The sequence below is a fragment of the Eumetopias jubatus genome, unplaced genomic scaffold (genome assembly GCF_037043125.1).
Source record: "Eumetopias jubatus isolate StellerSeaLion01/CBP00866 unplaced genomic scaffold, mEumJub1_p1.0 scaffold_12, whole genome shotgun sequence".
Taxonomy (NCBI): domain Eukaryota; kingdom Metazoa; phylum Chordata; class Mammalia; order Carnivora; family Otariidae; genus Eumetopias; species Eumetopias jubatus.
The window spans coordinates 20,528,640-20,554,936 of NW_028274818.1; positions in this window are offsets into that span (position 1 = coordinate 20,528,640).

Sequence of the window (26,297 nt, forward strand, 5' to 3'; positions counted from 1 at the left end):
GTTTTTCTTTTTGTTCTGTTTTTGTTTGTTTTTATCTTTTTCTTTCTCTTTCTCTTTTTCTTTTTTCTTTCTTTCCCTTTCTTTTTCAATGGTTTCAGGTCTTATCTGATTTGTTTAGAGTATATTTTCTGCAGACATTGTTACCCTGTTAGCATTTTGTTCTCTCATTCATCTATTCTCCTCTGGACAAAATGACAAGATGGAAAATATCACATCAACAAAAAAGAACAAAAGGCAGTACTGACTGCCAGGGACCTGCTCAATATGGACATTAGTACAATGTCGGACCTAGAGTTCAGAATCATGATTTTGAAGATACTAACTGGGCTTGAAAAAAGCATGGAAGTTATCAGAGAAATGCTTTCTGGAGAAATAAAAGAACTAAAATCCAACCAAGTCGAAATCAAAAAGGCTATTAATGAGGTGCAATAAAAAATGGAGGCTCTAACTGCTCGGATAAATGAGGCAGAAGAGAGAATTAGTGATATAGAAGACCAAATGATGGAAAATAAAGAAGCTGAGAAAAGGAGAGATAAACAACTACTGGATCACGAGGGCAGAATTCAAGAGATAAGCGATACCATGATACAAAACAACATTAGAATAACTGGGATCCCAGAAGAAGAAGAGAGAGAGGGGCAGGAGGTATATTGGAGCAAATTATAGCAGAGAACTTCCCTAATGTGGGAAGGAAACAGGCATCAAAACCCAGGAGGCACAGAGAACCCCTCTTAAAATCAATAAAAATAGGTCAACACCCCGACATCTAATAGTAAAACTTAAGAGTCTCAGAGACAAAAAGACAATCCTGAAAGCAGCTCGGGAGAAGAGATATGTAACCTACACTGGTAGAAACATTAGATTGGCAACAGAACTATCCACAGAGACCTGGCAGGTCAGAAAGGACTGGAATGATATATTCAGAGCACTAAATGAGAAAAATATGCAGCCAAGAATACTATATCCAGTTAGGCTGTCATTGAAAATAGAAGGAGGTGCACCTGTGTGGCTCAGTCGTTAAGCATCTGCCTTCGGCTCAAGTCATGATCCCAGGGTCCCGGGATTGAGCCCTGCATTGGGCTCCCTGCTCCGTGGGAGGCCTGCTCTCCCTCTCCCACTCCCCCTGCTTGTGTTCCCTCTCTCTCTGTGTCTCTTTCTGTAAAAAAAAAAAAAAAAAAAATAGAAGGAGAGATTAAAAAGCTTCCAGGACAAACAAAAACTAAAGGAATTTGCAAACACGAAACCAGCCCTACAAGAATTATTGAAAGGGGTTCTCTAAGCAAAGAGAGAGCCCAAAAGCAACATAGACCAAAAAGGAACACAGACAATATACAGTAACAGTCACCTTACAGGCAATACAATGGCACTAAATTCATTATCTTTCAATAGTTACCCTGAATGTAAATGGGCTCAATGCCCCAATCAAAAGACACAGGCTATCAGATTGGATTAAAAAACAAGACCCATCAATATGCTGTCTGCAAGAGACTCAAATTAGACCCAAAGACACCCCCAGATTGAAAGTGAGGGGGTGGAAAACCATTTACCATGTTAATGGACACCAAAAGAAAGCTGGTGTGGCAATCCTTATATCAGACAAATTAGATTTTAAAACAAAGATTGTAATAAGAGATGAGGAAGGACACTATATCCTACTTAAAGGGTCTATCCACCAAGAAGATCTAACATTTGTAAATATCTATGCCACTAACATGGGAGCAGCCAATTATATAAGGCAATTAATAACAAAAGCAAAGAAACACATTGACAGCAATACAGTAATGGTGGGGGACTTTAACACCCCCCTGACTGAAATGGACAGATCATCTAAGCAAAAGATCAACAAGGAAATAAAGACTTTAAATGACACACTGGACCAAATGGACTTCACAGATATATTCAGAACATTCCATCCCAAAGCAACGGAGTTCACATTCTTCTCTAGTGCCCATGGAACATTCTCCAGAATTGATCACATCTTAGGTCACAAATCAGGTCTCAACTGGTACCAAAGGATTGGAATCATTCCCTGCATATTTTCAGACCACAATGCTTTGAAACTAGAACTCAATCACAAGAGGAAAGTCGGAAAGAACTCAAATACATGGAGGCTAAAGAGCATCCTACTAAAGAATGAATGGGTCAACCAGGAAATTAAAGAAGAATTAAAAAAATTCATGGAAACCAAAGAAAATGAAAATACAACTGTTCAAAACCTTTGGGATACAGCAAAGGCAATCCTAAGAGGAAAGTACATAGCAATACAAGCCTTTCTGAAGAAACAAGAAAGGTCTCAAATACACAAGCTAACCCTATACCTAAAGGAGCTAGAGAAAAAACAGCAAATAAAGCCTAAACCCAGCAGGAGAAGAGAAATAATAAAGATCAGAGCAGAAATCAATGAAATAGAAACCAGAAGAACAGTAGAACAGATCAATGAAACTAGGAGCTGGTTCTTTGAAATAATTAGCAAGACTGATAACCCCCTGGCCAGACTTATCAAAAAGAAAAGAGAAATGACCCAAATTAACAAAATCATGAATGAAAGAGGAGAGATCACAACCAACACCAAAGAAATACAAACAATTATAAGAACATATTATGAGCAACTCTATGCCAGCAAATTGGATAACCTGGAAGAAATGGGTGCATTCCTAGAGATGTATCAACTACCAAAACTGAAACAGGAAGAAAAAGAAAACCTGAACAGACCTATAACCACAAAGGAAATTGAAGCAGTAATCAAAAATCTCCCAACCAACAAAAGCCCAGGGCCAGATGGCTTCCCAGGGGAATTCTACCAAACTTTTAAAGACGAATTAATACCTATTCTTCTGAAACTGTTCCAAAAAATAAAAATGGAAGGAACACTTCCAAACTTGTTTTATGAGGCCACCATTACCTTGATCCCAAAGCCAGACAAAGACCCCATCAAAAAGGAGAACTACAGACCAATATCCTTGATGAACATGGATACAAAAATTCTCACCAAAATACTAGCCAATAGGATCCAACAGTACATTAAAAGGATTATTCACTATGACCAAGTGGGATTTATCCCTGGGCTGCAAGGTTGGTTCAACATCCGCAAATCAATCAACGTGATACAATACATTAACAAAAGAAAGAACAAGAATCATATGATCCTCTCAGTAGATGCAGAAAAAGCATTTGACAAAGTACAGCATCCTTTCTTGATCAAAACTCTTCAGAGTGTAGGGATAGAGAATACATACCTCAATATCATAAAAGCCATCTATGAAAAACCTACAGCGAAAATCATTCTCAATGGGGAAAAACTGAGAGCTTTCCCCCTGAGGTCAGGAACGTGGCAGGGATGTCCACTGTCACCACTGCTATTCAACATAGTATTAGAAGTCTAGCCACAGCAATCAGACAACAAAAAGAAATCAAAGGCATCCAAATCGGCAAAGAAGAAGCCAAACTCTCACTCTTTGCAGATGATATGATACTTTATGTGGAAAACCCAAAAGACTCCACCCCAAAACTGCTAGAACTCACACAGGAATTCAGTAAAGTGGCAGGATATAAAATCAATGCACAGAAATCAGTGACATTCCTATACAACAACAACAAGACAGAAGAAAAAGAAATTAAGGAGTCGATCCCATTTACAATTGTACCCAGAACCATAGATACCTAGGAATAAATCTAAGTAAAGAGGCAAAGGATCTGTACTTAGAAAACTATGAAATACTCATGAAAGAAATTGAGGAAGACAGAAAGAAATGGAAAACGTTCCATGCTCATGGATTGGAAGGACAAATATTATGAAGATGTCAATGCTATCTAGAGCAATCTACACATTCAATGCAATCCCCATCAAAATACCATCCACTTTTTTCAAAGAAATGGAACAAATAATCCTAAAATTTATATGGAACCAGAAAAGACCCCGAATAGCCAGAAGAAACAAATAATGCAATATATATTAAAAAAAAAAAAAAAAGAAGAAGAAGAAGAAGAAGATAGCAGGAGGGGAAGGATGAAGGGGGGGAACCGGAGGGGTAGACGAACCATGAGAGACGATGGACTCTGAAAAACAAACTGAGGGTTCTAGAGGGGAGGGGGTGGGGGATGGGTTAGCCTGGCGATGGGTATTAAAGAGGGCACGTTCTGCATGGAGCACTGGGTGTTATGCACAAACAATGAATCATGGAACACTGCATCAAAAACTAATGATGTAATGTATGGTGATTCACATAACAATAAAAATTTTTAAAAAGGAAGAAGAAGAAAGAGGAGTAGAAGGAGGGGGAGAAGAAGAAGAAGGAAGGAGAGAAGAAGGAGGAGAAGAAGAGCAAGAAGTGGGATGCATAAGGCTTTTCATAAATAGACACTCAAATATTTGAAAAATTAAATGAGAAAAATATGCTAATTCTAAACCATAATCAAGCAGTTTTTTCTCTTTCTGAGTCTTTTTCGGTATATATGTTTATCTTTCTTCCTTCCCATATGTTCAGCCTAACTAAATGGATATTCCATCAATACATTATAAGTGAATGCATAGGATATGTGAGAAAGATAGAATAAGCTGGGAGCTGGGTTGTAAAACTTACAGAATCCCCATTTTAGGATTTAATTTTCAAGGTGATTTTTAGCTCCTTAATATTATGAAACAAGCCGAAACAGTACTAAATGTCAATGGTCAAACCCATGTTTCCATATGGTGTGATCCAAAGAATCTCAGAATACAGTTTTAGCGAAAATCATATAGTTAATTTAGTTGAACCTTCAAAACAGTGTATGTCTGTATTCTTCAGAAGTGTTATCTAGAAAAAATATATTATAAACCACTAGGGAGTCTGAATTCTCTATTATAAACTTATAAAGAAGAAAAAGAAGGCGAAAGAAGTAATAAACTAGCACAATTATAACTGATGACACTAGGAAGGAATGTGGAGAAAAAAATAAGTTTGGGAAGCTAAAAGTATACTATGAACTGGAGCAAGACAGACATGAGTTAACTGCTTAAAGATTAAAGTCTACAGAGAGATAATAAATTAAAAATTTAATATCATGGGATACAGATAATGACAGAAAAATTATAGAGCGCAGAACACATGAAAAGTGCCCAAAATCGACTTCAGAGGAAAGACTGGAGAAAACTTTCCAGATGCAAAGGTTTTCATGGCAGAATGTTCTAGGCAGAAAGAAAACCTTAGTCAACATTTTAAAGTAATTTAATATGAGTAGAACACATGGTATAAAATGGATATTGGATAAGGCATGAAAAAAGGAACTAACTCAAGGAGAGGGTTGATCGCTATGTTAAAGAATGTTACTTTATTTTTTTGTCAACTTATGGTTATGACTAAAATTTAAAACAGATGAACAATGTAATGATATCTGTATTTGAAAAATGTCTTCAAGGTGGAGAATGAATTGGAGCGGGGAATTCTGGATGCAGGGAGCCAACTTAAACAATACTCTCAATAACCCAAGTGAGAGAGGGTTTTATGTCCTGGACTGAGGCAGTTGCTATAGTGGGTGGAAAAATGTGTTCAAGTTCAAAAGATATTTACGGACTAGAATTGGTGAGGATCAGTAATGTTTCTCTGGTGATAAGAAGAGAAATCAAAGATGATGTCTTGGACACCTGAGTGATGTCAGCACCTTCTACCTTGTTTGAGAACAAAGGAGGGAGAGCAGGTTGGAGGAGGAATCTAAAAGGATTACCTCTACTTTCCATATACTGAGTGTGAGGTGTTTATGAAAAACTAAATTGGAAAAATCCAGTAGGAAATTAAGTATGTATATCTGATATTACAAAGGTATATGTGACCTAACTGGCCTTAAGACATACATTTGGGAGTCATCAGGCTCTTACTGGAATTTGAAGGCTTGGGAATGGTTTACATTGTCCAGATGGTGAAGTCTCACTTATATGCCCTTACTATGGTCCACACACTGGATTAAGCACATTTAGTTCAATCCTCAAAACATATGATTTGGTTTTCATAACAATATGAAGTATATAACTTTATTTTCCCATTCTACAGAACCTAAGAGGTTCACTAGTCTACCCAAGAACACATCGCTAGTTATTATTTGAGGCAGGTGAACCAGGTCAAATTAATTCCACTTCAATATCCTTTATGCCACTGTATAGTGTATAGAATGAGAACCCTGAGCAATGCTAATATTTAAAAGGAACAGAAAGTGCAGCTAATAAAGGAGACAAAGAAAAAAAAAAGGAGACAAAGAAGAAAAAGCTAGGGAGTAGGAAGAACATTAAGAAGCATGCCTTCAGAATAGGCAGGGAATGAGAGCTTTACAAAAAGGAATGAATGATCTAGCGATACCAACTGCTGGAAATTTGGGTGACATAAGGACTGAAAGTGCCCTTCGGGTATAGGAGCAAAGAGGTATTTGATGACTGACCTTGGCAAGATCATTAACAGTGGAGTCTGGTCTCTGTTTCTTTACCTCTTTACTCAACACAGCAGCCTTTTAAAACATTCAATCGAAATCCTGGAATGGCTCCTCATTTCCCTCAGCAGGAAAGTCAAGTCCTTACAAAAGTTTAGAAGCCTCTGTGTGATCTAGCCTCTGCTACAGCTGTGTCTTTGACCCTTACTATTCTTCCCTTCCTTCATTCAGCTCCAATCCTACTGGCCTTGTGCTTTGAACACCCCAGGCACCCACCTGCTTCCATGTTAACATTAGTGCCTGGCTGTTGCTCTACCTGGAACATTATTCCCCCAGGTGTCATCCTTGCTTATTTCAGTAACTCCTTCAAATTATTGTATAAATATCAGTTACTCAATGAGAACTATCTTGAGTATTACAACCTAGTCCCGTTGCTCCATCCTGGCACTCCTGATTTCCTTTACTAAAGCAGTGCGTGGCACAGAGCAGGCACTTAAATATTTGTCCAGTGAACACATAAATAAATAAAAGGTGGAGGAAAAATCTAGTTTTATATGAAACATAAGTAATAGTAGTAGTAATAAAGGTAACATTGACTTGGCCACTCTTTTGTGCCAGAAATTTTTATAAGCATTGAACAATTGTTAAATTATTAAGTATCCATGACAATACCATGAGATATATATTATTATCATCACCATTTTACAGAACAGGCACAGAAACTTTAAGTAACTTGTTCAAGGACACACAGCTATTAATTAGTGGAGCTAACACTTGAACCTACACAAACTTTAGAACCTAGACATTAGATCACTATTTTTACCTAATGAAAATTACTATACAATGGATTTATTCTAAAGAAAAAGAAAAAAAAATACTCGAGAGCCATTTATACTACACAAAGAGTTAAAACATTGTGAAATGGATTTCAAACAGAAATAGGCTGTCCAGGTCATATGGAAAAGGCAACGGCCCAGGTCTAAAATGATCACCTGGATACAGCCTACTAAGTTCAAAGTACAATCGTTGTTTTTTAAAAAGAAATCAAAATAGAATGAAATCTAACATGAGTGAACAGTGTAGAAATCACAATATTCATAGCTTAACATGATACTACAATAAATTAAAGAATATGACACTCAAACACTGGGATGTAATTATTTCTGTGTGTTTGGTAATGGTTCTTATTCCAAGTTTGGGCAAATATCAGTATCCATTTTGACTCATTGCCCCCAAAATGAAAATTTCCAACTTTTGACCAATAAAATTGAGAAGTTGAAAGAGTAAGAATTAAATAATATTTGAAGACACTATAAGTAAAATGACTAAAGTAGGTAACTACATTAACAAGTAACTGCATTCATTAATTTCTAACAAGACTTATTATAAAGTGCTTATTTACCAGAATTTTTAAACCTTGTCAGAAGATTTAAATAGCAGAAGAGAAATATCCTAAGATAATTTAGTTGATCTTTAAGATATTTTGTATTTTTATACTTTAAACTTACACTTTTATAGCATAATGACCTTGTGAAGTTGGCATATGTGGTATTATTGATGACAAAATGAAGCTCCTGGAAATTAGGTAACTAAGGTATAAAAAGCAAATATTGTAGAGCTCAGTCCCTGGCCCAGAGTTCTAAATCCAAGCCCGCTGCTCTTCCCTCACACTTTTGTTTCTCTATACCACCTCGGTTGTATTACTTGTATCACTTACAGGAAGACCATGATATTCTAACCTGCTGTGTAAGTGTAGAGCTTTGCAGGAAAGGCTCCAAGAGAGTCCTGCCTCCAGGGATCCATGCCCTTTATAGGCTCCTCCCACACTGACTTAAGACTGGCCCTTGCTACTTGCTTCGGCCAGTGGGACAGGAGAAAATGTGAAGAAAACGAAGGCTTATAATGTTGTTGAGCATTGGGGCTTATGGTCCTACAACTGAAACCACCTATCATGCTGTGCAGAAGTTTGCTGGATCAGAGACCATGTGGTCAGGGAGGCCCAGCTGCTTCTCCAGCTGGATGTAGCTGTATAAGCCCAGGGAAAACCAACAGAAGAGTTGGCCAGCCTCATGAGAAACAATTAGCCATTTTTGCTTTAAGCCACTAAGATTTGGAATGGATTTATGCTGACTCTCTTGACTCGGTTTACTAAGGACTGTTTCTGTTTTAAAACTGAATGTGTTACCCCACAGTCCCAGGCAATCTGGACACTGGTCACCCTAGGGGTAGTTTATTTTGCAATAATAAATAATTGGTACACTCCCTACTTGAATGAAATTTCCTCAAGGCCAGGAACCATGTCTTATTTAGTTTTGTGTATCTGAAAATTCTTTATTTATTGCCTTTTAGGTAAGAGTGGTTCAGTGATTTTTTTGGAATAAATATAACAAGAAGCTTTTGTACTATAAGTAAGATTCTCTGGAAATGTGTGTGGAAGAGAAGACTAGATACATGAATTCATTTAGTCTTCACATTAATTTTGTGATATATACAATATTAGTTTCATCTTACAGATGAGTAAGATAAAGCTTACAGAAAGTTTTAGTGATAGAGATATAAAGAAGACCAAGACAAGTTTTTGTGTTTGTGCGTGGGTTTCTACTTGAGGCAAGCATAGTGTGCTGAGGGAACAGATAAATGAATGTCTTCAACAGAGTGTGATAAGTATGTACAAAGTGAATGAAAAAGTGGCTAAAATGGCATTCCTTAAGTTAAATAAAGTAAGTCTTGGAGAGTAAGTTTGGTGCTGCTTATATGCAATTCTTGAACTGCATGATCAATTGAGATGATTAAAAATCAATTATATGCTGGAATATATTAATGTTTTGCACAATATTATTATATAGTAGGACATGCTGAGATGACTCAGTCAGTTAAGAGTTGTCTGATGATGGCAGAAGACATACCCAGTTAAATGACAGAGAAATTCAATATGATTCACTCAGGGCAAGAGTGGAAAGAGGGTGGCGACCAGGTCCTTGGTTCATCCCGGCCTCACAATTCTCAGGGAATATCAATATCTTTCCAGGACTAAGCTGTACTTTTGGATAATCTTTCTAGATAATGCCTCTTTCTAACCCTCTAGGTAAAACATGCATAAAATATGAAATGTCTACAAAACAAAGATTATCTAAAAATAATAATTATCCTGTTTGAGTATTTTTTAACATACCAGGATATTTGTTGCTTTAAAAGTTTTTTTTTGCTCAGTTCTACTTAATATATTGAAAGTTAATTCAAAGTTAATTCCATTAGAAGTTAATTCTATAGAATATATAAATTAAAATACATAATTAAAATTATATATCAACTTTATATCTGTTTTAAAGCTTAAATTTATAATCCTTCTAGGTAAAACATGATTCGTTTTGCTCTTTTTTGCATCTTTGGGTGGATTTTCCATTTCTGAAAAAATTTACATGAAGCAATATTTTAAAATAGAGGAGAAAACACATAGCTCATGCTGAATATATTAGAATGACTACATTTGGAAAAAAATAGTTATAAACCTTGTTATTTCAAAGTGAAATTAAAACAACTAACTTAGCAAAAAGTGTCTGCCCTCTGATAATAGAAATTTGAGTACTGCTTCTTCACTGGAATCGAAGGTTGATATAAATTACACATGTTTAGAAAATACAACATTTTACTTATATCAGTAAAAATCTGGACACACATTTCAAAGTGTGTTTCGAACGTAAAAACTTTCTTTACTTCAATTTGTTTGAAACTAGGGTGGTGTTCAAAAGATTGTCATTACAAAATATCATACTGCACCAAATTCTAAACCTGCACAAAACAGACAGTAAGTATAAACTTCTCAGATTTTGTGAAGAAAAAAAAGCCAGTTAATCATAGTTGAGGGGTTAAAAAAAAAAGTATATTTTTGCAACTCCCTGAGATAAACTACCATTGGTACTCATTAAAGAAAAAAAAAAAGGAATAAGAAGTTAAAAAGAAAAGGAAGGGAAAAATTAAAAGAAAAAACATTGTCTAGTGATTTAAGGTTCTTTTCATGCTAAAATATTTACTTTTAGTCATAGCAATCTATAGTTTGAAGCGCCATCAAGTTAAACTCTTTCTCCTTTTTTAAAAAAATATACGATGGGTTATGTATTTCACTGTGTTATTACTGAAATCTAATCCATTCAACAATATGTATCATATTCAAAGCAATATACTTTAAAAAGTAAAAATTATAGATTTTCTTACTGAAACTATACTTATTTTCTACTTCCTTCTCTCATATTTTAGGTGTTTATTATCAAAGAAATTGATTGATAATGGTTTTTTTCCTTTAATATAAATATATTTTATTCAGTATTTGACAAATACTAGGTGTGCTCAATTATAAGGCAATGAATGTTAAAAATCTATCCTATCATATTCCCAGCTAGAAAAGCAAAACTTCTTAAAACTAATTTAAATGTATTGACTTGTGTTTTTTGCAGACTGCTAGACTGCTCTCTAAAGTCTGTTCTCCTATTTCTCTCCTCAATGCACAGCGAGTCTGCATTGCATAGCTTCCTTGGCTGTTAGAAGTTTCCATGGAACATAGTTGTAAGTGATGTGTGCCATTTCAGGTCTTCGAACTAACATCAATGGGGGGAAAACACAATCACCTTGAAGATGGCAGAGCCACCATTATCCCAGGTTCCCGAATAACTATGTGGAATAGTGCTTTTGCTGACTTGTGACAACCACTCTGGACTGTTACATGATAATTAAGTAAAATTTCATATAATCTTCTAAATTTTGGAGGTTTACTATCACAACAGTTTAACTAAATATGTTAATGATATACTGAAAGTTCACATGTTTCTTTGACACCAGGGTCATCTTAATCTCCAACTAAAGTGTTCTAGACAAAAACTTTGAATTCATGTTCTCTGCTTATAATTATTCCTTTTTCCCCCCTCCCTTCTCCTGTTATCATGGGTCCCTACTCTCCTTTCGAAGGATAATATTCCATCGTACATTGGCTCTAGGCTCCATATGTGACCATCAGTGGAATGTTAATGAGCCTGAAGTGAGAGGATATTGTCATCTTTTGCAGGATTTGGTTTGTGCTGTGAGTTTCTCCTCAGATGGCTGCTGGTCCAAGGAGAATGAATGGATAAACAGATCTGAACTCAAGCTGAAGTCCAAAGCAGAGCAACCCTAGTGAATGAGAAAAATAAATGTTTGGTGTCAAATCACTATGCTGTACACCTGAAACTAATGTGACATTGTGTGTCAACTAGACTTCAATTGAAAACAAAAGAAAGAAAAGAAAAGAAATGTTTGGTGATATCTGCCATTAGGGTATTTATTATTATGCAGCATAATCCACACTAGCCGATTAATAAACAATCTATAATAGATCACTGAAAATTTTACCACAAGCACAAGTACCAACATTTATAACACTAGGATTTTTTTTTAACTTGCCTTGTTTTTTTTTTTTATAGTTATGAACTTCAAAATCTAACAAATGGAATTTCTTTTTTTTAATGGCCTTTAAACAGTTACATTACAATGACGTTTTACATTTGCAATCCTGAGATCATAGGCCTGGATATAAAATCTCTGTTAAATTTATTTGCCTCCTTTCTAGTTTTCTTGTCAGATGATCTCTCTGTGCATCTCAAACTAGCATTGATTGGAATAGTTTCATGCTAATAATTTTTTACATAAATAGGGTGTCTTGTTTCAAAAAATGAAGTATGAGAGATTTTTAAGAACTTAGTGATGATACTTTTTGTAAAGATTTTTTTTAATGGCAGACTTTACTTTGTCTTTTAAGAAATAAGATATTTCTTTCACAACCCTATGTTCTAGATAATGCACTAAGGGCTGTAATTGAAACATGATAAAAATATGTATATATCTTGCTCTGAAAGATACTTGTAGGCTCAGCAGGCAAATCTCAGGGTGTTCTGAGATATTAGTCTGCTTGGTTTGTGTTTCTTCTTTTTTCCTTCTCTTAACACACACCATTATAAATGGGAAATGTAACAGGATTACAAAAAAAGATCATCTTAGCCAGAAGCAGGGGACACTTCTTCCTTTCAAGTAACATGCACAGCCCACATGCACCACCCCTGCCTCCTCCACTCACATTGCCTCCCCACCATAAATTGCAAAGAGCAAGAAAGGCAAAGCTGCATGTCTCAAGAGAAGAAAGACTAAAACCTTACCTTCACACAGTATGCTGGAGCAGCAGAAAGAGCTCAACACGAAATGACTGACTGAATGCCGTGGGTAGGTGACTCCATGGGCGTTCTTAGTAAAACTCCGGACTGTCAGAGGAACAGAATGCCTCCTGGCTTGAAGGGCAAAGCTACGTGGTCAATAGAGATCTAAGGAGTAACCTATGAGAACAATGGCCAATGACCAGAGGGGCTGTATCCCCCACTTATTTTGTCTGAAGGATCCAGGGCAGCTCCAAGAAGAAATTAGCTTTACAAAGTCTGTGATGTTTCTTGCATTTTTTAGTTTGTGCCGGAGCCACATACCTACTACAGAAATCATATCTCAGTTCCTATACATTGACAAGTTTTGTGATAGAGATCCACAAAAGTGAAATGGAGATTCATAAGAAGGGATCCTTTTCAAGAAAAGACTTAGAGAATATACTCTGATCCTGAATTTATATAAATTCCAACTAGGTAATTTGGCCTGATAGCTGTACCCTCCCCTTCTCTGTCATAAGTCTAAGAAAAGCTTTCTTCGTGAATTCCCAGAACAAGTATGAAGCTATATGGATTCACATATTATCTGTAAAGCCATGCCGTACGAACATCTCTTTACTTAATGTAGTTTCTCTTTTAAAAAGACAGGGAAGGGCGCCTGCGTGGCTCAGTTGGTGAAGCGACTGCCTTCGGCTCAGGTCATGATCCTGGAGTCCCGGGATCGAGTCCCGCACCGGGCTCCCTGCTCGGCAGGGAGTCTGCTTCTCCCTCTGACCCTAACCCCTCTCATGTGCTCTCTCTCATTCTCTCTCTCTCAAATAAATAAATAAAATCTTAAAAAAAAAAAAAGGACAGGAAAAATGCTACTAACCTATGGTTGGTTAACTGATATTTTCCAGGCAATTTGTATGCTACTTTGTACATATTATCTCATTTAAACCTTTCTAAGACATTGAGATATGTAACTCCTTATCTCCATTTTACAGATAGAAATCGCATAGTCTTTTAGGCTTAATTTTTTTTTGTCCAAGATGACAAGAAGACACTTGAACAACAAGTAACACAATTCATTACTATTTCACATAAAATAATGTTTATCTTATTAGAGCTGTAAAAGATACAAAACAAGGTCTTTTGGTTCAAGTTTTTAAAATTTATTAACATGTTTTATCCCATTTATTTGCCGATTCTCTTTTTTACTTACTTTACTTGGTTATATTTACAATTCAAGTAAATAAACTAGTATTCGAATTCAAGTGGATTAAATTCAGTGAAAAGTGTTGGACACCTGGCAGCCTTTCCTATTTTTTAAAGCAACATGAGAGTGCAATAAAGAACTTCTAGAAGATATCATCCATAACATCCTTACTACATTTTCCCCTTTTCTTATTTATGGTCCACCTTTGTCAACATGCACACATATTTTTAATAATATGCATAGAATTTTTTTATTTTATTTTTAAACTTGGCTTACTGTAAAAATGTCCCACATTTTAATTTAGCACTTACAATTATAAATGCCTTACGGTCTGTTAAAATAGTGTAGCATAATTTACCATACCTACTCATTCCTCATACCCAAATATCATCAAACACTCTACATGCTATCTCCTCAATTTCTCCAGAATCCAGACTCTGCCCTCTCCTCCTGCCACCCTCGTCCTTGCCCTCCTAATCTTTGTCCTGCACTCCTATAATTGTGTTTAACCTGGCTGCCCTGTTTCTAGCCTCATCTATAAATAAGCCAGCCTTCATAGTGCTGGCAAAGTCGTCATTCTTTAAAAAACAAAACAAAACAAAAAAAAAACATCTCTTAAGTCGTCTCCATATCTAAAACTAGCACCTAGCGTAGTGGATACCCTTATTGAGTCCTTATTTGGCCAAAGTGTACCCACTGATCTTCATTACTGACCTTTTCATCTACCTTCCCCACCCACCTTGAATTACATCTGGTTGCTTAATTTGCATTTTATCACATATGCCATCCAACTAATGCTGCAACTTGAGTCTTTCCCTGTATTTCAAAAATGTTGTTTTTATTTACTAAATATGGATCACTTGACTTTATTTTTCCATAGGGAAATCAAAATGAAAGATAAATGTCAGTTTTAAAAAAATATTAAATAGCACAAATAATCAGAACTATAAAGCAAAATAATCATATAAAATAAAAATAAATTAGGTGTAAAGGGAAACACTAAAGAAGCTGGCAGGAGTTGAGTGATTTGAGCCCCAGGGCAGCAAGTCTGTAGCTGAAGGATCGATATAAATCCCATATTACCTTGCTAAGAGACACACATTCCTGATACTACTTATCTAACATTGTAATTAGAAAATATATTAGAAAGAGATGCCCAGCTCTCTCCAAAAGCTTCTACTGGGAAAACTGGCTTCCAACAGGCTCTATTGCATCTCTTCACATCTAAAGCCCTTCCTTATATTATGTTCTTAGTGTATTTCCACTAATCTTTGTAGATTTTCTTAAGCATCCCCCCATTGGATGTAGAGTAATAATGCTTGCCAGTTATTAGATACTCTCCACAGAACTTAAACCAACTTGAACTCAGATCTTATTTATTTGACTATAAAAGTAGCCAACATTTCCCCCCCAAAATAAAATCTGGTTAACTAGTTCAAATTGGAATCCATTCATATTTTCTTAAACAGAAAAGAATGCAGTATATTTTACAACCCAAACAAACCAATTATATTTATTAAGCAGGAAAATTCTGCTCTCTAGACAATTATACCTCCTTTCGAAATACCAGAGAAACTTTATCCATCACTTGGCAACATGACCAATGAAGGAGCTTATGCTAACACAGGTGATTCTATAACTCGGGGGACTCAGTATCTCTTATGTACTCCTCAGCTTCATCAAGGCTTCCTTAACCCTTGGAACCTTACATCACATTACGGATGCATGTGTGCATATTCATTCAATAAATGCTTAACCAATTTATAAATTTAACAGGAGGGGACTCAGGGCCTGGGCACAGATGTAGCTGCCATGACTTCTACACATAGTTCTATGCTTTCTCTCTCTTTTTTTTAATTGAATATCTTTTATTTATTTATTTTTTAAATTTTATATTATTATGTTTGTTAATCACCTTACATTACATCATTAGTTTTTGATGTAGTGTTCCATGATTCATTGTTTGCATATAACACCCAGTGCTCCATTCAAAACATGCCCTCCTTAATACCCATCACCGGGCTAACCCATCCCCCACCCCCCTCCCCTCTAGAACCCTCAGTTTTTTTCTAAGAGTCCATAGTCTGTCATGGTTCATCTCCCCCTCCGATTTCCCCCTCTTCATTTTTCCCTTCCTATTATCTTCTTCTTTTTTTTTTTAAACATATAATGTATTATTTGTTTCAGAGGGACAGGTCTGTGATTCAACAGTCTTACACAATGCACAGTCCTCACCATAGCACATACCCTCCCCAATGTCCATCACCCAGCCACCCCATCCCTCCCACCCCACCCCCACTCCAGCAACCCTCAGTTTGTTTCCTGAGATTAAGAATTCCTCATATCAGTGAGATCATATGATACTTGTCTTTCTCTGATTGACTTATTTCAGTTCTATGCTTTCTCTTGACAATTGTGGAGTTTGCTTGTGGTTGTTCCTAAAGTTTATCTCTGTATCAGTTGAGTTGCTGTTTTTTGGGGGGGACCTAGATATTTTCTCCCCAAATCCTCCTTACCTCAGCTGAGATCCTTCTCTCCTCATTTCATCTGAGGCAGTGTTTCAAAGGAAAATGAATTCTTGGGACAATTTTTTAGGTTGGAATATAAAAGGAAAGAAATAGGCACATATCTAAATGTAGACCTTCTCTCCGTCTAACCAGACTTTGTTGTCCTCGAATAATGGAGAAATCCTAATCATGGTCCTTCATTTTAAAAATTTAAAACATAACTGTTTAGAGAATAATTTTATATTTGCACTTAAATTTGATACCATGAGGGATTATGGTAGGAAAATAACACTTAAAGTTCTAGTTTACTTTCCCATCTGTGTCAACCAATCCACTGACTTAAAGTAATTTTATTTAAATCCTGGACAGTGAAAGTAAAGGGAAAAAAAAAAAAGCTTTATAGTTGATTTGGAAACTTCTATAGGGAAAATATCATGGTTGTTTTCCTCAAATGGTTAAATTGGCGTTAAAAGACATTTAAAACTAATTTATACTGCTCACACCACCCTTCTTCATAGCTGCAGTTTTTTATGTGCCACCTTTTCTCTAAGTAGTACCACATGTTTTATAGACTGTAAGTTACTAATCAAAAGGGTAACTATGCTTGAAATGTGAATATATTTCACTTATCTTAAAGGTAAGTGCTATTTTGAGTTTTCTGCACTTTCAGATTTTTTCACCTCTAAAAAGTAAGTTGTTTCCTTCTGGATATAATAAACTGCCAACAACCTAAATGTATTTTTTAAGTTGGTAGCTGACTAGAAAAAAGAGAGAGAGATTGCTTTATGAGATCAGACCTTTGGTCTTTCTGTGTCAAAATCTTAACTCTGGGGGAAAAAATCTTACTTCTGGCAGTGGCCATTATCTGATGACTTGCAAGGTGAGTGGAATATACTTTTTTTGAATTTTGATGACTTCGGAGTATTCTACGTGGAAATACATTTTTTGAAAAATGTTTGTGGAAATATGCTAATAAAAACCTATGTGAGCATGATAGCAATCAATCATATAATCCATTGGAACATAGATTTTTAAAAAATAATAACAAACTGGATTTTGGCACCATAAGAATAAAGAAGTCAAGTAATTGCCTGAATTTTTATTTTCATCCAGCTTTTCAAGCAGATAGGAGATCTGACCACTCCTTTTAAAGTATAGCACATATGGAAAACCTCGAAAAGGCAGCCCGTGAAGAAAGATATTCAGCATAATTAATGAAATCAGTCTTTTCAACTCATGTACCCTTCTTTTCTCCCAAGATTTCAACTGTGTTTTTCTATTCCTGATGTTGGACTCCTTTATGAACAGAAGCCGGAGCTTTCCCTGATTAGGTCCCAGCCCTTCAGTCATCCTCCACTAGTGGGGCTGGGGGCTTCATCTATATGTCTTAGATTTACAGGCAGAAGCTGCCCTCCAATTTCTTTTACCTCTGTTCTTCATTTCTACTGAGTAGTATTGTCACTGAGAGTAAAAAAAAGACAAAGTAGGCATTCCTTCCTTCCCTACTACTTCTTTTCCTCTTTTTTAAAATTATTTCAATTAGAGCTGTGTGTGTGTGTGCGTGTATATAAAGATATGCGTTGTGAATTGTATAAGACTGTTGAATCACAGACCTGTACCTCTGAAACAAATAATACAGTATATGTTAAAAAAAAAAAAAGAAGATAGTAGGAAGGAAAAAATGAAGGGGGGGGAATCGGAGGGGGAGACAAACCATGACAGACGATGGACTCTGAAAAACAAACTGAGGGTTCTAGAGGGGAGGGGGGTGGGGGATGGGTTAGCCTGGTGATGGGTATTAATGGAGCACTGGGTGTTATACGCAAACAATGAATCATGGAATACTACATTAAAAACTAATGATGTAATGTATGGTGATTAAAATAACATAATAAAATTAAATTTAAAAAAGATATTTATTTTTAATAGCTTTAATTCATTAGCTTTGTCTTAATTCATACTTCTTCTATACAAACACTTTAAACCATAAATAAAATAAAAAAGGTAAAGTCCAAGCTTTTCTCAGTGAAATCTGTTTGCAACACTTAGCTTTTAAAGATACAAAGTTTTTAAGAGTCAACCTGCAAACAAACCTCTCAAAATAAGAGAAAGCAGGGAGTGAGAGATTTGTATATATCCCTAGTATCTCAGGGTATTTGCCACAATTACCTAGGAGGTTTGAGTTTGATACATTTGTGTGAATTAGTGTTATTTAGTAATGTAGAGATTACCTGATGAGGGGGAGAAAATCAATTGGAGGAGTTAAAGGTAAGCCTTCACAGGAAGGTGAAGAAGAAAAAAAAAAAGTTCAACTAGATTCTCCAGGGGAATGGATACCAAGGGGACCTGTTCCAGTGACCTGCAGGTATGAGCTATGTTTGTCTCATTGCCTAAGGGATTTGCCAATTATGTGCTCTCTATGAGCTGTTCTCTAACCAGAGAAGATGAAAGAGTCTAAAAACACCTTTCAAACTTAAGTGATAATGAGGTGTTCCTAAAAAGGATGGAAGGAATAATCTAGTAAGGAAGTCAAAAGGATGAAATACGACTTTTAAAGAATAGAAATGAGTAAAACCAGAGGCAAAAGGTTGATAAGTTACAGAATGTGTTGCTGAAAAGGATTGTATAATTAAGAATCTCTTTAGGGAGTGTTGTTTCTGGAGGTCTCCAAATTTCTGAACACTCATTCCCATCAGGAAAAAGGAAAAATAAGTTGAGTATGTACCCTGTGTGTATCTATTTATTTAAAGTTATATTCACATACTATTGTGTTGGCAAATTGCATATATTTTAAAATATACACAAAATATAATTCTTCAAAAATAAGAAATACTTTAATAATTCTGTTACTGGTCACATGCCTAAAACCTTTCTTGTAAATGCCTCAATATTTTTGTTATCCCATCCAAAGTTCTTTTCTAAAGAGAGTGTATGTTGAGTTTAAGAGTTGATGTTATCAGGGGCACCTGGGTGGCTGAGATGGTTAAGCGTCTGCCTTTGGCTCAGGTCATGGTCCCAGGGTCCTGGAATCGAGCCCCAGGCTCCTGGCTCAGCGGGGAGCCTGCTTCTCCCTCTCCCTCTGCCTCTCTCCCTGCTCATGCACTCTCTCTCTCTCTCTCTTTCTCTGTATCTCTGTGTCACCATGACACGTATTTTTCAGCCCATATATAATTAGGCTACCCTTCTGTTGAAATTTGGTTTTATGTTAAATTTCTGTATTCCTTGAGTCAGTTGTTTTTCTGAACTGATTAGAAAATGGTTTCTAAAATGTTTTTATATGAAGAACAATGAGTTTTTATGAGTGACATATTTGCAACAAAACATTCCCAAATATCCATCTTCAGAATGCTTTCTCTTTGGCATGAGTTTCTTTTTCATTCACTCTGAGGGGGAAAAAAGCCACGTTTACCAAGAAGGGTCTAATAAAATGTGTTTATTTTTAAAAATAAATTCCAGGTAGCATGCAATAGTTTGATTAGATTAAAATGCTTTTGTTTTTACGGGCCCAATCAATATCTGTCTGGCAAGAAGCTCACATAAATAGCTGTGGCAGTTTCCTTCAATCTGAGGTTTCTGTGTAAGAATCTTTTTAAGAAACTTGTCCATTTTGTGAAAGTCTGTTTGGTGAAATTAAATAGTAAAAACAATAAATAATGTAATTTTAATTTTACTAACACACTGAGGCCACCAGCATTAATCAGTATTATTCATATAATAAAACTTTGTGTATGTCTTCCTTTTTAAATAAAAATAACTATAAATTGAGATTCTAATGTTTTCTTCTTGGACTCCAGTGGGCCTTCTTCAGAGCTCCTCCTATGCATGCACTCTATTTTGAAGACCACTGGTTCAAAAAAATTATAAATTATTTTAACATGTACTGGCAGGTTGAAAACCCTTAGGGTAGAAATAGTGGAAGGGAGGGTGGAAACAGAGAGGGGAAGGAAACTAACATTTTTATGGATTACGCATTTCACTTACAATCTATGAGATAACTACTTCACTAATTAAAAACCTGAGCCTCAGAGATGATAAATAACTTTAAAAGAGCCATTCAGACATTAAACTTTAGGAATATGTTCTTTTGGAGGTGAGATCCTTATTAGTGACTTTCTGTTAAAAGAATATAGAGATTTCTGAATGCAAAACAGACATAAATAATAAAGTATCTTCCTTGAGGCAAGACAGAACAAATTCCATAGTCACAATAGAAAGTTCCTGAACCTTAAAACTCCCAATTAGATTCCTTTGATCAAACAGAACAATGCTATCTCCTTTAGGGCAGGAACAAGCCAAACAGTATCCATTTCCATTTATGACTCTAACAATCACAATAAAACAATGTGCTCCAGACACACATGCCAGAAGCTATAAAAAGGGCTCATTTATTCAATAAATTTTTATCTGAAACATTTCTAGGCGTCAGGCACTAAAGATACAATGGAGCAAAAATAGACATAATCATTGATATTCTGTTATTGTCTTTAAAAGATTAATTAAGTAAAACCAATAAGTGTTCAATTATAAACAAAGAAATAGTTATGAAGAAAAGGTGTGTGGCAATATGTAGGTTATAAATAAAGAAAACTGGCCAAAGCACAGGTCATGGGAGCCTCTTCTAAGATCTGAAGGGTGATGTGGGGTTACCAAGGTGAGAATCATAAGGAGAGTATGTCAGGCAAAGGGGATGGTACCATCTGTTCAGGGCCTGTCAGAGGAGGCCATATACCATGGTCCAGAAACTGACAGCAAGCAAGTGTGACTGGAAATCAAAGGGTGGAGAGTACTATTCTGTGTGTGATTTGAGCCTGGAGAAGCATGCAGAGTAAAACCATATAAGACTCTTAGAACATTAACATAATGTTCCTTATTATATGAATAGTTAGAAGTTGTCAAGGATTTTAAAGAGAGAATGACAGGATCAAAAGTCATTTGGAAGATATCATGGCAGCTGAAATATGGAAAACTGGAGAAGGCTAGATTGTATTAAAGATGGTGATTTAAGAAACCACAGAAGTAGAAATGAGAGTCTAATACTGTTGTGGAATATCCAGTTGAGGGGAAGAGGTTTAATATACACTATAAAGAAAAAAGATAGCTATGTTGTCATCTAGTAGAAAGAGAAAAAAATGTCCTACAAGTTTTTGAGAAAGTCAGGGGGAGGCGAATGGTTAAATCAAAGATGAACTAGAGAGAGACTACAGAGAGATAGAGAAATAGGATTTAACGTTTCAAACATTAAACGGGTGGCAATACCCAAAAATCAATTGTATTTCTATATACCAGCAATGAACATTCCAAAAATGCAATTAAGAATATAATTCTATTTAAGATAGCATCAAAAAGAAAAAAATTGGTAAAAGTTGACAAAGTAGCATAAGACTTCTACTCCTAAAACTATAAAACATTGTTGAAAGGAATTAAGGCATAAATGGAAAGATTCCCCTAGTTCACAAATTGGTAGAGATATTATTGTTAAGAAAATAATACTCCTTAAGTTGATCTGCAGATTCGATACAATCCCTATCAAAATGCCAGCTGGATTTTTTTAGGTAATTGAAAAGCTGATTCTAAAATCTATATGGAAATATAAGGGATTCAGAATAGCCCAAACTTTCTTGAAACGGAGGAACAAGTTTGGAGGACTAACAATTTCCAGTCCCAAAACTTCCAACAAAACTGTATTAATTAAGATATTGGGGTATTTGCATAAACACAGACATATAGATCAAAAAAATAGAATTGAGGGGCGCCTGGGTGGCTCAGTTGGTTAAGACTCAATTTTGGCTCAGGTCATGACCTCAGGGGTCATGGATCAAGCCTAATGGTGGTCTCTGTGCTAAGCGGTGAATCTGCTTGAAAGATTCTCTCCCTCTGCCCCTGCCCCCACTCATGCCCTCTCTCCCATTCTCTCTCTCTCTCAAATAAATAAATAAATCTTAAAAAGAGTAGAATTGAGAGAGTCCAGAAATAAACCTTTCCATTTGTGGACAATTGATTTTTGACAATGGTGCCAAGATAATTCAATGGAAAAAATGGTCTTTTCAACACATTATAATAAGAACTGGATATCACATGCAAAAGAATGATACTGGATACATCTCACTAAAAACTTGTACATGAATGTTTGTAGTTGCCTTATTCCTAACAATCTAAAAGTAAAAAACAACTCAAATGACCAACTGATAAATGGATAAAAAATGTGGGATATCTATTCAATGTAATATTTTTGGCAATAAAAAAGAATAAAGTAATGATACGTGCTAAACCATGGATGAACTTTGAAAATATTGTGCTAAAAGAACGTCACAAAAGACCACATACTGCATGATTCCATTTATATAAAATGTCTGATACAGGCAAATCTATAAAGACAGAAAAGTAGACTAGTGATCGCCTGAGACTGTAGGGGTGGAAGGGATGGTGAATGATTACTAATAAGTAAAGGGTTTCTTTTGCCAGGGGACAAAAAAGTCCTAAAACTACATTGGAATAACAGCTGTATAACCCTATGAGTATACTGAGAAACATTGAATTGTGCACTTTAAATGGGTGAATTGTATGGTATGTCAATTGTATAAAGAAAAGTGGTTTAAAAATTTCAAGCATTTAAAAATGCACTGGAATGAGAAATGTGAGATATGAGAGGGAGAGGGGTCAATGTCAATAAATATTTTCTTTGTTAAAGTGGATGGATTTTAGTGCCAATCACTAAAGGATGCCTTGGTTTGAGAAGGGCTGGCATGAATCAAGTTTTAAATATGTTGAGTTTGGGGTGCCTGTGGTTCAGTGGTTAAGCATCCAAGTCTTGATATGGGCTCCGGTCAAAAATCTCAGGATTGGGGGATTGGGCCCCACATCAGGCTCTGTACTGGGCATGGAGCCTGCTTAAGATTCTCTCTCTCCCTCTCCCTTTGGCCCTCCCGCCAACTCACATGCACTCTCTCTATAAATACATACATACATACATAAGTAAATAAATAAAAATATTTTGAGTTTGAAGACAAGAGATAACAAATTTTGGCAAGAATGCAAAGAAAAGGGAACACTTGTGCACTATTGATGGGAATGTAAATTGGTGCAGCCACGGCAAAAAACAGTATGGAGTTTTCTCAGAAAATTAAAATAGAACTCCCATATCATGCAGCAATTCCACTTCTGGGTATACGTGTGAAAGAAACTAAATCACTAGTCAAAGAGATATCTGTACCCCTGTGTTCAGTGCAGAATTATTCTCAATAGCCAAGACATGGAAACAACCTAAGTGTCCATCCACAGATGAAAGGATGAAGAAGATGTGAGATGTATATACAAAGGAATATCATTCAGCCCTAAGAAAAAAGGAAATTCTATCATTTGTGACAACACAAATCAAACTTGAGGGTATTATGGTGAGTAAGTCAGATAAAGAAAGACATGTATGATCTCAGTTATATGTGGAATCTAAAAAAGACTGACTCGTTAGAGACAGAGTAAATTGTTGGTTGTGGGGAAGGAGGAGTTGGGAGAAATCGGAGAAGGTGGTCAAAGGTACCAACTTCCAATTATAAAATGAGTAAGTTCTGGGATCTAATGCAGAGCACAGCGACTATACTTAACAATACTGTATTACATTTTGAAAGTTGCTGAGAGTCAATCTTAAAAGTTCTCACCACACACACACAAATGGCAACTATATGAGGTGACAAATGTGTGAACTAATCCTATTGCAGCAATCATTTCACAGTATATACGTGTTTCAAATTATCACAATGTACACCTCAAACTTACACAATGTTATATGTCAATTATATCTCAATAAATCTCAAAAAAAATTCTAAGCTTATTGGCTGAAAAGAAGAGCATAACTGGAAATGGAAAATGACCTGTTCTGCATGTTCTAAAAAGAGATAAAGGAAAAAGAAAAAGAAAAAAAGACCAATTGATGGAATTTACAGGGACAGATAAATAAGAAAATTTTCTAAAAATTTAAGGAGTTCAAAAAATAGAATGATTTACCTCATGTGTATTCAGTTGTAATTGAATACTTTTTAATCACATGGCAATTTTAGATAAAACAAATTATACTATGAAATTTTTCTATGCAATTTTCCTTTGTAACCTTTGTCTACCACCCAATCTCATAAATTGACTTAAATTGGAGTAGTATCCAATTTATATGGTAAAGCCAAGATATTTAGGAAACTAGGATCACTTTCAGTTATGATTTCTTTATAATTATACTTTTAAAAGCTCCTGCTGATTATCTGACTTGTGTGCCATCTAAAAGTAAATGCTACTACTTGTAAAACCAGAGATAGGTCAATCAATGGCAAGGCTGCCACTGTCCAATCATCCATTAGCCATTACATGTCATCAACTCAAATTTACTTTTTGATGGGGTATAGAATGTCAAAGCAAAGGAAAAGGACATTGTAAAGGTTAGTGTTATATCATGCCAAAGGACACATTGGCAGAGTTTTTTTATTTGAAAAATATAACCAGAGGTTATGGCAATTCTATTGTTTCTTTTGCCATTTATTCTACTTTGTTATTTGATCTGATTAGTAAAGAAAATAACATGGAAGTAGGTCATGTCTATTGTCATTTTGATCTATAGACAAGTCACAGCGGAAAAAAAAAATTAGATGTAGCGTATCAGCATAGCACCTAGAATAAGAAATAATCCTGCAATTTCTGCATTTTCTTGATAAATCTTTTAAGTAAAATCTTGGTATGATAATTCAGCAAAGCAAAGTTGAATTCATATAAACTGGTAATGTTCCTTAAAATATCTATTTAGGGTGCTAAAGAACAAATGTTGATTTATTTATTTGTTCATATATCACATGCATGAGAGTTTATTGAGAAATGTATTTTGAAAGTACTATGTGCCAAAAATTTTGCCAGCACAGTATAAAAGTATTTATCTTTAGAGTTCACAATGTCATTAGTAAATTAAGTGATGAGAAATCTCTGAATAGTTCTCCCACCTTTTATCTTCTGTCAGTAAATATCACTTCTTGTTACTAATATCAGGAGTAACACCAAAGAGAAGGTTTCTTGAATTAATTCCTAGCATTGTTCAATTGACAGCTTCAGGAGGAACAAAGGATGCTTCTGTTTACCTCTGGGATAAACAAAACAAAATGAAATCCTGATCATCACACCCTGAAGATAGCAGTTAGAGGAGTTTTTCTCCCATAAGTAGCAGAACACATCAACACAAACTGACTTAAACTATAAGAAGTGTTGGAATTCCCCAAGAGGTGGGATGAGCTCCAGAGTCAGACCTCTGGTTTCTCTTTCTCTAATACTCCCTAGGTCTACTTTCTTCCAAGAGCTAGCTGAGGAACAGCTGATAACAAGATTGATGGGGTGCGTAGTTCAAGTATCATAATCAAACATAACAAGTCCAGGGAATAAAATACCATTTACTGTTGCACCTCTTTCTTACAGTGAAAGAACCTCTCTGAGTTAGGTGTCCACTCTTATACCAATCACTGGCAAGGAGAATGAGATTACCATAACCAGTTTAAAGTCTAAAGCAATTTAAACAATTTAAGATCTAAAACTGAAATTAAGAATGAGGTCACCTTTGAGGTCACTTCATGAAATAAGTGGAATTTTTTTTAAAATCAGGATTCTGCTAGGAAGAAAGGAGAGTTGGGTGATAACTAATAGTATCAACTACTTTGTACTTGTTGATTATGATAGAAACGTCATCATAATTTAATAAATAATAGTTTATATTAATTAATTAGATTCTATGTATATAAATATATAGGTAAAAAGGTATATAGTTTGTCTTTGTCCAAAATAACAGAAATATCTGAACTCTAAGCTTTGTATCTCTTCCTGGGAAGTCATGCTATCATCTTACAGGTGCTGAGAAGAAAGAGCATTTCCAGTGGAAAGAAGCTGTAGGACTCAAGAAATTTCAGAAATACTGAAGTTGTGCTAAGGAGAGGACAGACTCTGTTCCGAACTCTGACAGCATCCTGGAGAGGCAGGAGATGCTCAAAGGAAGATGGCAAATTCATACAA